Raw genomic sequence first — 5,849 nt, 5'->3', positions numbered from 1 at the left:
TTTTCCATAACCATTAATGGCACCTAAGGCCAGAAACACCTTACAAAAAAAAAAGAAGAAAAAGCGGAAGACAAAAAGCTTCCACCTCCGAGTCATGGGAGATGGAGAGATTCATCTCAATGGTCCATAGCTCAGTAGAAGAGCATTTGACTGCAAATCAAGAGATCCTTGAGATACCTCAAGGGATAAATTTTCCTCCATACAATTATTGGGAGCAACTAAGGATAAGAGCACCAAAATCACCAAGGATCATGCAACAGAGGCAAGGAAAAGACATAAAGGAGCTCAAAAAGCACCATTGGTCCTTCAAGAAGACGCCACCCTCACTAAGGTGGACTCATTCCTTAACCTCCTTGCTCTTATCTTTCTGTTTTTCAATTTTTATGCTTCATTTTTGTTTATGTTTTGTGTCTCTACTTCATGATCATTAGTATTGAGTAACTATGTCTTAAAGCTATGAATAATTCCATGAATCCTTCACCTTTCTTGAATGAAAAATGTTTCTAATTCAAAAGAACAAGAATTTAGTTTAATTATATTAATGTGGTGACAATACTTTCTGTTTTCTGAATGAATGCTTGAACAGTGCATACTTTTGATCTTGTTGTTTATGAATGTTAAAATTGTTGGCTCTTGAAAGAATGATGAACAAAGAGAAATGTTATTGATAATCTGAAAAATCATGAAATTGATTCTTGAAGCAAGAAAAAGCAGTGAAAAAGCAAAGGCTTGCGAAAAAAAAGAGAAAGAAAAAGAAAAAGCAAGCAGAAAAAGCCAATAGCCTTTAAAACCAAAAGGCAAGGGTAAAAAGGATCAAAGGCTTTGAGCATCAATGGATTGGAGGGTGGTGCACGAAATTGTGATTCATTCTTTTCTAACTCGAAACAATCCCCGGTAATAGCTCCAAAAACTTGGTGCTCAATATCACGGTGTCTAAAATTCAATTCACAACTCCGCACAACTAACCAGCAAGTGCACTGGGTCGTCCAAGTAATACCTTACGTGAGTAAGGGTCGATCCCACGGAGATTGTTGGTATGAAGCAGCTATGGTCACCTTGTAAATCTCAGTCAGGCGGATTCAAATGTATTTGGATTAGATATTTAAAAGATAAATAGAAAAGGATAGAAATACTTATGTAAATTAATGGTGGGAATTTCAGATAAGCGTATGGAGATACTGTGCCCTTTCTTTTTCTACTTTTCTACTTCTTCCTTCAATCCTTCTTACTCCTTTCCATGGCAAGCTATATGTAGGGCATCACCGTTGTCAATGGCTACATCCCATCCTCTCAGTGAAAAAGGTCCAAATGCTCTATCACAGCACGGCTAATCATCTGTCGGTTCTCAATCAGGTTGGAATAGAATCCCTTGATTCTTTTGCGTCTGTCACTAACGCCCAGCCTTGAGGAGTTTGAAGCTCGTCACAGTCATTCAATCCCGGAATCCTACTCGGAATACCACAGACAAGGTTTAGACTTTCCGGATTCTCATGAATGCCGCCATCAATTCTAGCTTATACCACGAAGATTCTGATTAAGGAATCCAAGAGATATGCGCCCGGTCTAAGGTAGAACGGAAGTGGTAGTCAGTCACACGCGTTCATAGGTGAGAATGATGATGAGTGTCACGGATCATCACATTCATCAAGTTGAAGTGCAATGAATATCTTAGAATAGGAATAAATGAAGTTTATAGGAAAAGAGTAGTAATTGTATTAAAACTTGAGGTACAACAGAGCTCTACACCCTTAATCTATGGTGTGTAGAAACTCCACCGTTGAAAATACATAAGTGAGAGGTCCAGGCATGGCCGAGAGGCCAGCCCCCATGATCTGAGAACTAATCGTCCCAAGATGTTCCTCAGATCTAAAGTGATCAAAAGATATCTAATACACTAGTAAAAAGTCTTATTTATACTAAACTAGCTACTAGGGTTTACATGAGTAAGTAGTTGATGCATAAATCCACTTTCGGGGCCCACTTGGTGTATGTTTGGGCTGAGCTTGATCTATCCACGAGCTGAGGCTTTTCTTGGAGTTGAACGCCAAGTTATAACGTGTTTTGGGCGTTCAACTCCGGATCATGACGTGTTTCTGGCGTTTAACTCCAGACAGCAGCATGTACTTGGCGTTCAACGCCAAGTTACGTCGTCAATTTCCGAATAAAGTATAGACTATTATATATTGCTGGAAAGCTCTAGATGTCTACTTTCCAACGCTGTTGAGAGCGCGCCATTTGGAGTTCTGTAGCTCCAGAAAATCCATTTCGAGTGCAGGGAGGTCAGATTCCAACAACATCAGCAGTCCTTTTGTCAGCCTTTTTCAGAGTTTTGCTCAAGTCCCTCAATTTCAGCCAGAAATTACATGAAATCACAGAAAATAACACAAACTCATAGTAAAGTCTAGAAATGTGAATTTAACATAAAAACTAATGAAAACATCCCTAAAAGTAGCTTGAACTTACTAAAAACTACCTAAAAACAATGCCAAAAAGCGTATAAATTATCCGCTCATCAGAGGGCCCAAGGAAATAAAATCCAGGCCTAAGTGGCTAAATCAAGCTGTCCCTAACCATGTGCTTGTGGCATGAAGATCCAACTAAAAAGCTTGAGACTGAGTGGTTAAAGTCGTGATCCAAAGCAAAAAGAGTGTGCTTAAGAGCTCTGGACACCTCTAACTGGGGACTCTAGCTTAGTTGAGTCATAATCTGAAAAGGTTCACCCAGTCATGTGTCTGTGGCATTTATGTATCCGGTGGTAATACTGGAAAACAAAGTGCTTAGGGCCACGGCCAAGACTCATAAAAGTAGCTGTGTTCAAGAATCAACATACTTAACTAGGAGAATCAATAATACTATCTGAAATTCTAAGTTCCTAGAGAAGCCAATCATTCTAAACTTCAAAGGAAAAAGTGAGATGCCAAAACTGTTCAGAAGCAAAAAGCTACAAGTCCCGCTCATCTAATTAGAATTAATATTCATTGATATTTTGGAATTCATAGTAATTCTCTTCTTTTTATCCTAATTTATTTTCAGTTGCTTGGGGACAAGCAACAATTTAAGTTTGGTGTTGTGATGAGCGGATAATTTAGACGCTTTTTGGCATTGTTTTTAGGTAGTTTTTGGTATGATCTAGTTACTTTTAGGGATGTTTTCATTAGTTTTTATGCTAAATTCAAATTTCTGGACTTTACTATGAGTTTGTGTATTTTTCTGTGATTTCAGGTATTTTCTGACTGAAATTGAGGGACCTGAGCAAAACTCTGATAGGAGGCTGACAAAGGATTGCTGATGTTGTTGGAATCTGACCTCCCTGCACTCAAAATGGACTTTCTGGAGCTACAGAACTCCAAATGGGGCGCTCTCAACGGCGTTGGAAATAGATATCCAGAGCTTTCCAGCAATATATAATAGTCCATACTTTATTCGTCATTAGATGACGTAAACTGGCGCTTAACACCAGTTCCATGCAGCATTCTGGAGTCAAACGCCAGAAACACGTCACGAACCAGAGTTGAACGCCCAAAACACGTTACAACTTGGCGTTCAACTCCAAGAGAAGTCTTAGCTCATGGATAGTTCAAGCTCAGCCCAAGCACACACCAAGTGGGCCCTGGAAGTGGATTTCTGCATCAATTACTTACTTCTGTTAACCCTAGTAGCTAGTTTAGTATAAATAGAACTTTTTACCTTTGTATTATTCATCCTGGATCCTGAATTGTATTTTTGATCCTGTGATCACGTTTTTGGGGCTGGCCATTCAGCCATGCCTGAACCTTCATCACTTATGTATTTCCAACGGTGGAGTTTCTACACACCATAGATTAAGGGTGTGGAGCTTTGCTGTACCTCAAGTTTTAATGCAATTACTACTATTTTCTATTCAATTCGATTTATTCCTATTCTAAAATATTCGTTGCACTTCAACTTGATGAATGTGATGATCTGTGATACTCATTATCATTCTCACCTAAGAATGCGCGTGATTGACAACCACTTCCATTCTACCTTAGACCGGGCGCATATCTCTTGGATTCCTTAATCAGAATCTTCGTGGTATAAGCTAGAATTGATGACGGCATTCATGGGAATCCAGAAAGTCTAACCTTGTCTGTGGTATTCTGAGTAGGATTCCGGGATTAAATGACTGTGACGAGCTTCAAACTCCTGAAGGCTGGGTGTTAGTGACAGACGCAAAAGAATCACTGGATTCTATTCCAACCTGATTGAGAACCGACAGATGATTAGCCGTGCTGTGACAGAGTATTTGGACCATTTTCACTGAGAGGATGGGATATAGCCATTGACAACGGTGATGCCCTACATACAGCTTGCCATAGAAAGGAGTGATAAAAAACTAGAAGGAAGAAGTAGAAAAGCAAAGATTAAGAAGGAACACAGCACCTCCATACACTTATCTGAAATTCCCACCATTGAATTACATGAGTAACTTTATCTTTATTTTCTATTTATTTTATTATCATTATTTAAACCAATAATCTCTTAATCCATTTAAATTCGCTTGACTGGGATTTACAAGATGACCATAGCTTGCTTCATACCAACAATCTCTGTGGGATCGACCCTTACTCACGTAAGGTATTACTTGGACGACCCAGTACACTTGCTGGTTAGTTGAGCGGAGTTGTGACAAAGTGTGATTCACGTTTGAGAGCACCAAGCCTTTGGAGCAATTGTTGATGATCACAATTTTTCCCACCAGACGACTCGGGAGATTAATACTCTCGATTGTAGTTTGTAGAATTTTTTGATGCGAGATTTAAGTGTCTATTAGACTATACTCACGACTGTATTCACTACTAAATTCTATATCGACATATAAAATTTCATTTATCAAAATGGTGCCATTTTGATGATTGGATTTTTGACGGTTTAGAATTTCACTAATGAAATCTCGTTGTAAAGTATAGTCTCTAAACTAACAATAATCCTTTCATACAAAAATTTGTTTGTCACTAAAACAAACCCCTAAATTTATAAACCGAAGAATTGGAACTTCGGGTCGTTCTCTCAAAGGACTTGCAAGGTAGTGTTCTCGTTATTGGTTATGAACTCGTTTATTTTGGGGTTTTAGATGAGAAACATGGAAAGTAAATGGAAATGAAATTTTATTAACAAAACGGTCTTGGCAAGGTTTGATGGTCAAGGACCTATATCTTATCACTAACCACAATTATGATAGTTGCAAGGATTAATCCCACTTAGTCATCCTTTAACTAATAGCAAAGGAAGGTCAAGTGAGTTATATCAATACAAGTCCATAAATCCTAGTTTCCACTAATTGAATTAATGAAGGCTAGAGTTAATGGCTATCAACTATCAATCACTTGGATATTAGCAACTCAAGAGTTCTTAAGTTATCTTCCCAAGCCAAGAACGTAAAATTCTACTCTAACATCCTCCCAAGCATTTCATCAAACACTTGGAAGGCACAAAAGAAATGTATAGTAAATCACAACAAGAATGAATTCTGTCAACAATTGAATGTAAAGAATTAACAACAATAATCAAGGAAATCACAATTATCATGAATTTCCTCAAATTGCATTATTGAAAGAAAACAAGAGAACAATAATATATTCACAACAAAGTGAAGAATTAGAAGAATTGAAATACAAAACTAGAGAGAAGGAGAGTAAAGAAGTAAGAATTGATAGAGGAAAAGTAAATCAAAGCATGAATTAAACCTAGATCTAAGAGGAGAGACTAACCAAAACCTAATCCTAATTCTAGAGAGAAGTGAGAGCTTCTCTCTCTAGAAACTATCTCTAAACTAATCCTAATGTGTATGAATGAACTATTGATGGAATGTGTTGCCTTCCCTTTCAATC

Source organism: Arachis hypogaea, chromosome 3, assembly GCF_003086295.3.
Source record: "Arachis hypogaea cultivar Tifrunner chromosome 3, arahy.Tifrunner.gnm2.J5K5, whole genome shotgun sequence".
NCBI classification, from domain to species: Eukaryota; Viridiplantae; Streptophyta; class Magnoliopsida; order Fabales; family Fabaceae; genus Arachis; species Arachis hypogaea.
The sequence above is the reverse complement of the archived record's forward strand: the minus strand, read 5'-3'. Positions refer to the sequence as shown.